This window comes from Danio rerio, chromosome 22, assembly GCF_052040795.2.
Source record: "Danio rerio strain M-AB ecotype USA chromosome 22, GRCz13ab, whole genome shotgun sequence".
NCBI classification, from domain to species: domain Eukaryota; kingdom Metazoa; phylum Chordata; class Actinopteri; order Cypriniformes; family Danionidae; genus Danio; species Danio rerio.
The window spans coordinates 29,308,722-29,319,397 of record NC_141042.1 but is presented as its reverse complement, the minus strand read 5'-3'; the positions used below and the strand labels follow the sequence as shown (position 1 = coordinate 29,319,397).

The 10,676-nt window shown below is 34.8% G+C and overlaps 1 long non-coding RNA gene across 1 annotated transcript; it reads right to left on the bottom strand.

Annotated features, from left to right (window-relative positions):
• Nucleotides 1-736: 736 nt before the first annotated feature.
• LOC148679505 (uncharacterized) lies at nt 737-6,468 on the bottom strand. The gene is made up of 3 exons (XR_015945675.1): nt 4,717-6,468; nt 3,126-3,602; nt 737-2,753 (listed from the first exon to the last, which is right to left on the bottom strand). It is a non-coding gene; the product is annotated as an uncharacterized LOC148679505 (long non-coding RNA).
• Between the last annotated feature and the right edge of the window lie 4,208 nt (nt 6,469-10,676).

Below are 10,676 nucleotides of genomic sequence, written 5' to 3'. Positions count from 1 at the left end.
CATTTCATGCACTGTTAAACATGTTACAGCAAGTTGCAAGTGAAAATCTATGCCTCTGACTGAGTTTGCATTACTGCTTATTTTGACCTCTGCTGGCTGAGAAAAGTTGATTTTCAACGTCCAATACAGAATGTGATAAAACCAGATCCAGCCACTTAAATGCATCATTCTTTTTGTTTTAGACAACATTTCATGCACTGTTAAACATGTTACAGCAAGTTGCAAGTGAAAATCTATGTCTCTGACTGAGTTTGCATTACTGCTTATTTTGACCTCTGCTGGCTGATTAAAGCTCATTTTTAACATTCAATACAGAATGTGATAAAACCAGATCCAGCCACTAAAATGCATCATTCTTTTTGTTTTAGACAACATTTCATGCACTGTTAAACATGTTTAAGCAAGTTGAAAGTGAAAATCTATTTCTCTGACTGTGTTTGCGTTACTGCTTATTTTGACCTCTGCTGGCTGAGATAATCTTAATTTCAACGTTCAATTCAGAAGGTGATAAAAACAGATCCAGCCACTAAAAAGCATTTTCTTTTTGTTTTAGACAACATTTCATGCACTGTTAAATATGTTTAAGAAAGTTGCAAGTGAAAATCTATGTCTCTGACTGAGTTTGCATTACTGCTTATTTTGACCTCTGCTGGCTGAGAAAAGCTCATTTTCAACGTTCAATTCAGAAAGTGATAAAAACAGATCCAGCCACTAAAAAGCATTTTCTTTTTGTTTTAGACAACATTTTATGCACTGTTAAATATGTTTAAGAAAGTTGCAAGTGAAAATCTATGTCTCTGACTGAGTTTGCATTACTGCTTATTTTGACCTCTGCTGGCTGAGAAAAGCTCATTTTCAACGTCCAATACAGAATGTGATAAAACCAGATCCAGCCACTAAAATGCATCATTCTTTTTGTTTTAGACAACATTTCATGCACTGTTAAACATGTTAAAGCAAGTTGCAAGGGAAAATCTATGTCTCTGACTGAGTTTGCATTACTGCTTATTTTGACCTCTGCTGGCTGAGAAAAGCTAATTTTTAACGTCCAATACAGAATGTGATAAAACCAGATCCAGCCACTAAAATGCATCATTCTTTTTGTTTTAAACAACATTTCATGCACTGTTAAACTTGATTAAGCAAGTTGCAAGTGAAAATCTATGTCTCTGACTGAGTTTGCATTACTGCTTATTTTGACCTCTGCTGGCAGAGAAAAGCTCATTTTCAATGTCCAATACAGAATGTGATAAGACCAGATCCCGCCACTAAACTGCATCATTCTTTTTGTTTTAGACAACATTTCATGCACTGTTAAATATGTTTAAGAAAGTTGCAAGTGAAAATCTATGTCTCTGACTGAGTTTGCATTACTGCTTATTTTGACCTCTGCTGGCTGAGAAAAGCTCATTTTCAACGTCCAATACAGAATGTGATAAAACCCGATCCAGCCACTAAAATGCATCATTCTTTTTATTTTAGACAACATTTCATGCACTGTTAATATGTTTAAGAAAGTTGCAAGTGAAAATCTATGTCTCTGACTGAGTTTGCATTACTGATTATTTTGACGTCTGCTGGCTGAGAAAAGCTCATTTTCAACGTCCAATACAGAATAGGATAAAACCAGATCCAGCCACAAAAATGCATCATTGTTTTTGATTTAGACAACTTTTTATGCACTGTTAAACATGTTAAAGCAAGTTGGAAGTGAAAATCTATGTCTCTGACTGAGTTTGCATAACTGCTTATTTTGACCTCTGCTGGCTGAGAAAAGCTCATTTTCAACGTCCAATACAGAATGTGATAAAACCAGATCTAGCCACTAAAATGCATCATTCTTTTTATTTTAGACAACATTTCATGCACTGTTAAATATGTTTAAGAAAGTTGCAAGTGAAAGTCTATGTCTCTGACTAAGTTTGCATTACTGCTTATTTTGACCTCTGCTGGCTGAGAAAAGCTCATTTTCAACGTCAAATACAGAATATGATAAAACCAGATCCAGCCACTAAAATGCATCATTCTTTTTGTTTTAGACAACATTTCATGCACTATTAAACATGTTAAAGCAAGTTGCAAGTGAAAATCTATGTCTCTGACTGAGTTTGCATTACTGCCTATTTTGACCTCTGCTGGCTGAGAAAAGCTCATTTTCAACGTCCAAAACAGAATGTGATAAAAACAGATCCAGCCACTAAAAAGCATTTTCTTTTTGTTTTAGACAACATTTCTTGCACTGTTAAATATGTTTAAGAAAGTTGCAATTGAAAATCTATGTCTCTGACTGAGTTTTCATTACTGCTTATTTTGACCTCTGCTGGCTGAGAAAAGCTCATTTTCAACGTCCAATACAGAATGTGATAAAACCCGATCCAGCCACTAAAAAGCATTTTCTTTTTGTTTTAGACAACATTTCATGCACTGTTAAATATGTTTAAGAAAGTTGCAAGTGAAAATCTATGTCTCTGACTGAGTTTGCATTACTGCTTATTTTGACCTCTGCTGGCTGAGAAAAGCTCATTTTCAACGTCCAATACAGAATGTGATAAAACCAGATCCAGCCACTAAAATGCATCATTCTTTTTGTTTTAGACAAAATTTCATGCACTGTTAAACATGTTAAAGCAAGTTGCAAGTGAAAATCTATGTCTCTGACTGAGTTTGCATTACTGCTTATTTTGACCTCTGCTGGCTGGGAAAAGCTCATTTTCAACGTCCAATACAGAATGTGATAAAACCAGATCCAGCCACTAAAATGCATCATTCTTTTTGTTTTAGACAACATTTCATGCACTGTTAAACATGTCAAAGCAAGTTGCAAGTGAAAATCTATGTCTCTGACTGATTTTGCATTACTGCTTATTTTGACCTCTGCTGGCTGAGAAAAGCTCATTTTCAACGTTCAATTCGGAAAGTGATAAAAACAGATCCAGCCACTTAAAAGCATTTTCTTTTTGTTTTAGACAACATTTCTTGCACTGTTAAATATGTTTAAGAAAGTTGCAAATGAAAATCTATGTCTCTGACTGTGTTTGCATTACTGCTTATTTTGACCTCTGCTGGCTGAGAAAAGCTCATTTTCAACGTCCAATACAGAATGTTATAAAACCAGATCCAGCCACTAAAATGCATCATTGTTTTTGTTTTAGACAACATTTCATGCACTGTTAAACACGTTAAAGCAAGTTGCAAGTGAAAATCTATGTCTCTGACTGAGTTTGCATTTACTGCTTATTTTGACCTCTGCTGGCTGAGAAAAGCTATTTTTCAACGTCCAATACAGAATGTGATAAAACCAGATCCAGCCACTAAAATGCATCATTCTTTTTGTTTTAGACAACTTTTTATGCACTGTTAAACATGTTAAAGCAAGTTGCAAGTGAAAATCTATGTCTCTGACTGAGTTTGCATAACTGCTTATTTTGACCTCTGCTGGCTGAGTAAAGCTCATTTTCAACGTCCAATACAGAATGTGATAAAACCAGATCCAGCCACTAAAATGCATCATTCTTTTTATTTTAGACAACATTTCATGCACTGTTAAATATGTTTAAGAAAGTTGCAAGTGAAAATCTATGCCTCTGACTGAGTTTGCATTACTGCTTATTTTGACCTCTGCTGGCTGAGAAAAGTTGATTTTCAACGTCAAATACAGAATGTGATGAAACCAGATCCAGCCACTTAAATGCATCATTCTTTTTGTTTTAGACAACATTTCATGCACTGTTAAACATGTTACAGCAAGTTGCAAGTGAAAATCTATGTCTCTGACTGAGTTTGCATTACTGCTTATTTTGACCTCTGCTGGCTGAGAAAAGCTAATTTTCAACGTCCAAAACAGAATGTGATAAAAACAGATCCAGCCACAAAAAAGCATTTACTTTTTGTTTTAGACAACATTTCTTGCACTGTTAAATATGTTTAAGAAAGTTGCAAGTGAAAATCTATGTCTCTGACTGAGTTTGCATTACTGCTTATTTTGACCTCTGCTGAATGATTAAAGCTCGTTTTCAACATTCAATACAGAATGTGATAAAAACAGATCCAGCCACTAAAAAGCATTTTCTTTTTGTTTTAGACAACATTTCATGCACTGTTAAATATGTTTAAGAAAGTTGCAAGTGAAAATCTATGTCTCTGACTGAGTTTGCATTACTGCTTATTTTGACCTCTGCTGGCTGAGAAAAGCTCATTTTCAACGTTCAATTCAGAAAGTGATAAAAACAGATCCAGCCACTAAAAAGCATTTTCTTTTTGTTTTAGACAACATTTTATGCACTGTTAAATATGTTTAAGAAAGTTGCAAGTGAAAATCTATGTCTCTGACTGAGTTTGCATTACTGCTTATTTTGACCTCTGCTGGCTGAGAAAAGCTCATTTTCAACGTCCAATACAGAATGTGATAAAACCAGATCCAGCCACTAAAATGCATCATTCTTTTTGTTTTAGACAACATTTCATGCACTGTTAAACATGTTAAAGCAAGTTGCAAGGGAAAATCTATGTCTCTGACTGAGTTTGCAATACTGCTTATTTTGACCTCTGCTGGCTAAGAAAAGCTCATTTTCAACGTCCAATACAGAATGTGATAAAACCAGATCCAGCCACTAAAATGCATCATTCTTTTTGTTTTAAACAACATTTCATGCACTGTTAAACTTGATTAAGCAAGTTGCAAGTGAAAATCTATGTCTCTGACTGAGTTTGCATTACTGCTTATTTTGACCTCTGCTGGCTGAGAAAAGCTCATTTTCAATGTCCAATACAGAATGTGATAAGACCAGATCCAGCCACTAAACTGAATCATTCTTTTTGTTTTAGACAATATTTCATGCACTGTTAAATATGTTTAAGAAAGTTGCAAGTGAAAATCTATGTCTCCGACTGAGTTTGCATTACTGCTTATTTTGACCTCTGCTGGCTGAGAAAAGCTCATTTTCAACGTCCATTACAGAATGTGATAAAACCCGATCCAGCCACTAAAATGCATCATTCTTTTTATTTTAGACAACATTTCATGCACTGTTAATATGTTTAAGAAAGTTGCAAGTGAAAATCTATGTCTCTGACTGAGTTTGCATTACTGCTTATTTTGACCTCTGCTGGCTGAGAAAAGCTTATTTTCAACGTCCAATACAGAATGTGATAAAACCAGATCCAGCCACTAAAATGCATCATTGTTTTTGTTTTAGACAACTTTTGATGCACTGTTAAACATGTTAAAGCAAGTTGGAAGTGAAAATCTATGTCTCTGACTGAGTTTGCATAACTGCTTATTTTGACCTCTGCTGGCTGAGAAAAGCTCATTTTCAACGTCCAATACAGAATGTGATAAAACCAGATCTAGCCACTAAAATGCATCATTCTTTTTATTTTAGACAACATTTCATGCACTGTTAAATATGTTTAAGAAAGTTGCAAGTGAAAATCTATGTCTCTGACTAAGTTTGCATTACTGCTTATTTTGACCTCTGCTGGCTGAGAAAAGCTCATTTTCAACGTCAAATACAGAATATGATAAAACCAGATCCAGCCACTAAAATGCATCATTCTTTTTGTTTTAGACAACATTTCATGCACTATTAAACATGTTAAAGCAAGTTGCAAGTGAAAATCTATGTCTCTGACTGAGTTTGCATTACTGCCTATTTTGACCTCTGCTGGCTGAGAAAAGCTCATTTTCAACGTCCAAAACAGAATGTGATAAAAACAGATCCAGCCACTAAAAAGCATTTTCTTTTTGTTTTAGACAACATTTCTTGCACTGTTAAATATGTTTAAGAAAGTTGCAAGTGAAAATCTATGTCTCTGACTGAGTTTGCATTACTGCTTATTTTGACCTCTGCTGGCTGAGAAAAGCTCATTTTCAACGTCCAATACAGAATGTGATAAAACCCGATCCAGCCACTAAAAAGCATTTTCTTTTTGTTTTAGACAACATTTCATGCACTGTTAAATATGTTTAAGAAAGTTGCAAGTGAAAATCTATGTCTCTGACTGAGTTTGCATTACTGCTTATTTTGACCTCTGCTGGCTGAGAAAAGCTCATTTTCAACGTCCAATACAGAATGTGATAAAACCAGATCCAGCCACTAAAATGCATCATTCTTTTTGTTTTAGACAAAATTTCATGCACTGTTAAACATGTTAAAGCAAGTTGCAAGTGAAAATCTATGTCTCTGACTGAGTTTGCATTACTGCTTATTTTGACCTCTGCTGGCTGAGAAAAGCTCATTTTCAACGTCCAATACAGAATGTGATAAAACCAGATCCAGCCACTAAAATGCATCATTCTTTTTGTTTTAGACAACATTTCATGCACTGTTAAACATGTCAAAGCAAGTTGCAAGTGAAAATCTATGTCTCTGACGGATTTTGCATTACTGCTTATTTTGACCTTTGCTGGCTGAGAAAAGCTCATTTTCAACGTTCAATTCGGAAAGTGATAAAAACAGATCCAGCCACTTAAAAACATTTTCTTTTTGTTTTAGACAACATTTCTTGCACTGTTAAATATGTTTAAGAAAGTTGCAAATGAAAATCTATGTCTCTGGCTGTGTTTGCATTACTGCTTATTTTGACCTCTGCTGGCTGAGAAAAGCTCATTTTCAACGTCCAATACAGAATGTTATAAAACCAGATCCAGCCACTAAAATGCATCATTGTTTTTGTTTTAGACAACATTTCATGCACTGTTAAACACGTTAAAGCAAGTTGCAAGTGAAAATCTATGTCTCTGACTGAGTTTGCATTTACTGCTTATTTTGACCTCTGCTGGCTGAGAAAAGCTATTTTTCAACGTCCAATACAGAATGTGATAAAACCAGATCCAGCCACTAAAATGCATCATTCTTTTTGTTTTAGACAACTTTTTATGCACTGTTAAACATGTTAAAGCAAGTTGCAAGTGAAAATCTATGTCTCTGACTGAGTTTGCATAACTGCTTATTTTGACCTCTGCTGGCTGAGTAAAGCTCATTTTCAACGTCCAATACAGAATGTGATAAAACCAGATCCAGCCACTAAAATGCATCATTCTTTTTATTTTAGACAACATTTCATGCACTGTTAAATATGTTTAAGAAAGTTGCAAGTGAAAATCTATGCCTCTGACTGAGTTTGCATTACTGCTTATTTTGACCTCTGCTGGCTGAGAAAAGTTGATTTTCAACGTCAAATACAGAATGTGATAAAACCAGATCCAGCCACTTAAATGCATCATTCTTTTTGTTTTAGACAACATTTCATGCACTGTTAAACATGTTACAGCAAGTTGCAAGTGAAAATCTATGCCTCTGACTGAGTTTGCATTACTGCTTATTTTGACCTCTGCTGGCTGAGAAAAGTTGATTTTCAACGTCAAATACAGAATGTGATAAAACCAGATCCAGCCACTTAAATGCATCATTCTTTTTGTTTTAGACAACATTTCATGCACTGTTAAACATGTTACAGCAAGTTGCAAGTGAAAATCTATGTCTCTGACTGAGTTTGCATTACTGCTTATTTTGACCTCTGCTGGCTGAGAAAAGCTCATTTTCAACGTCAAATACAGAATATGATAAAACCAGATCCAGCCACTAAAATGCATCATTCTTTTTGTTTTAGACAACATTTCATGCACTGTTAAACATGTTTAAGCAAGTTGAAAGTGAAAATCTATTTCTCTGACTGTGTTTGCGTTACTGCTTATTTTGACCTCTGCTGGCTGAGAAAATCTCAATTTCAACGTTCAATTCAGAAGGTGATAAAAACAGATCCAGCCACTAAAAAGCATTTTCTTTTTGTTTTAGACAACATTTCATGCACTGTTATATATGTTTAAGAAAGTTGCAAGTGAAAATCTATGTCTCTGACTGAGTTTGCATTACTGCTTATTTTGACCTCTGCTGGCTGAGAAAAGCTCATTTTCAACGTTCAATTCAGAAAGTGATAAAAACAGATCCAGCCACTAAAAAGCATTTTCGTTTTGTTTTAGACAACATTTTATGCACTGTTAAATATGTTTAAGAAAGTTGCAAGTGAAAATCTATGTCTCTGACTGAGTTTGCATTACTGCTTATTTTGACCTCTACTGGCTGAGAAAAGCTCATTTTCAACGTCCAATACAGAATGTGATAAAACCAGATCCAGCCACTAAAATGCATCATTCTTTTTGTTTTAGACAACATTTCATGCACTGTTAAACATGTTAAAGCAAGTTGCAAGGGAAAATCTATGTCTCTGACTGAGTTTGCATTACTGCTTATTTTGACCTCTGCTGGCTGAGAAAAGCTCATTTTCAACGTCCAATACAGAATGTGATAAAACCAGATCCAGCCACTAAAATGCATCATTCTTTTTGTTTTAAACAACATTTCATGCACTGTTAAACTTGATTAAGCAAGTTGCAAGTGAAAATCTATGTCTCTGACTGAGTTTGCATTACTGCTTATTTTGACCTCTGCTGGCAGAGAAAAGCTCATTTTCAATGTCCAATACAGAATGTGATAAGACCAGATCCAGCCACTAAACTGCATCATTCTTTTTGTTTTAGACAACATTTCATGCACTGTTAAATATGTTCAAGAAAGTTGCAAGTGAAAATCTATGTCTCTGACTGAGTTTGCATTACTGCTTATTTTGACCTCTGCTGGCTGAGAAAAGCTCATTTTCAACGTCCAATACAGAATGTGATAAAACCCGATCCAGCCACTAAAATGCATCATTCTTTTTATTTTAGACAACATTTCATGCACTGTTAATATGTTTAAGAAAGTTGCAAGTGAAAATTTATGTCTCTGACTGAGTTTGCATTACTGCTTATTTTGACCTCTGCTGGCTGAGAAAAGCTCATTTTCAACGTCCAATACAGAATGTGATAAAACCAGATCCAGCCACTAAAATGCATCATTGTTTTTGTTTTAGACAACTTTTTATGCACTGTTAAACATGTTAAAGCAAGTTGGAAGTGAAAATCTATGTCTCTGACTGAGTTTGCATAACTGCTTATTTTGACCTCTGCTGGCTGAGAAAAGCTCATTTTCAACGTCCATTACAGAATGTGATAAAACCAGATCTAGCCACTAAAATGCATCATTCTTTTTATTTTAGACAACATTTCATGCACTGTTAAATATGTTTAAGAAAGTTGCAAGTGAAAATCTATGTCACTGACTAAGTTTGCATTACTGCTTATTTTGACCTCTGCTGGCTGAGAAAAGCTCATTTTCAACGTCAAATACAGAATATGATAAAACCAGATCCAGCCACTAAAATGCATCATTCTTTTTGTTTTAGACAACATTTCATGCACTATTAAACATGTTAAAGCAAGTTGCAAGTGAAAATCTATGTCTCTGACTGAGTTTGCATTACTGCCTATTTTGACCTCTGCTGGCTGAGAAAAGCTCATTTTCAACGTCCAAAACAGAATGTGATAAAAACAGATCCAGCCACTAAAAAGCATTTTCTTTTTGTTTTAGACAACATTTCTTGCACTGTTAAATATGTTTAAGAAAGTTGCAAGTGAAAATCTATGTCTCTGACTGAGTTTGCATTACTGCTTATTTTGACCTCTGCTGGCTGAGAAAAGCTCATTTTCAACGTCCAATACAGAATGTGATAAAACCCGATCCAGCCACTAAAAAGCATTTTCTTTTTGTTTTAGACAACATTTCATGCACTGTTAAATATATTTAAGAAAGTTGCAAGTGAAAATCTATGTCTCTGACTGAGTTTGCATTACTGCTTATTTTGACCTCTGCTGGCTGAGAAAAGCTCATTTTCAACGTCAAATACAGAATGTGATAAAACCCGATTCAGCCACTAAAATGCATCATTCTTTTTATTTTAGACAACATTTCATGCAATGTTAAATATGTTTAAGAAAGTTGCAAGTGAAAATCTATGTCTCTGACTGAGTTTGCATAACTGCTTATTTTGACCTCTGCTGGCTGAGAAAAGCTCATTTTCAACGTCCAATACAGAATGTGATAAAACCAGATCTAGCCACTAAAATGCATCATTCTTTTTATTTTAGACAACATTTCATGCAGTGTTAAATATGTTTAAGAAAGTTGCAAGTGAAAATCTATGTCTCTGACTGAGTTTGCATTACTGCTTATTTTGACCTCTGCTGGCTGAGAAAAGCTCATTTTCAACGTCAATTACAGAATATGATAAAACCAGATCCAGCCACTAAAATGCATCATTCTTTTTGTTTTAGACAACATTTCATGCACTGTTAAACATGTTAAAGCAAGTGGCAAGTGAAAATCTATGTCTCTGACTGAGTTTGCATTACTGCCTATTTTGACCTCTGCTGGCTGAGAAAAGCTCATTTTCAACGTCCAAAACAGAATGTGATAAAAACAGATCCAGCCACTAAAAAGCATTTTCTTTTTGTTTTAGACAACATTTCTTGCACTGTTAAATATGTTTAAGAAAGTTGCAAGTGAAAATCTATGTCTCTGACTGAGTTTGCATTACTGCTTATTTTGACCTCTGCTGGCTGATAAAAGCTCACTTTCAAAGTTCAATACAGAATGTGATAAAACCAGATCCAGCCACTAAAATGCATCATTCTTTTTGTTTTAGACAAAATTTCATGCACTGTTAAACATGTTAAAGCAAGTTGCAAGTGAAAATCTATGTCTCTGACTGAGTTTGCATTACTGCTTATTTTGACCTCT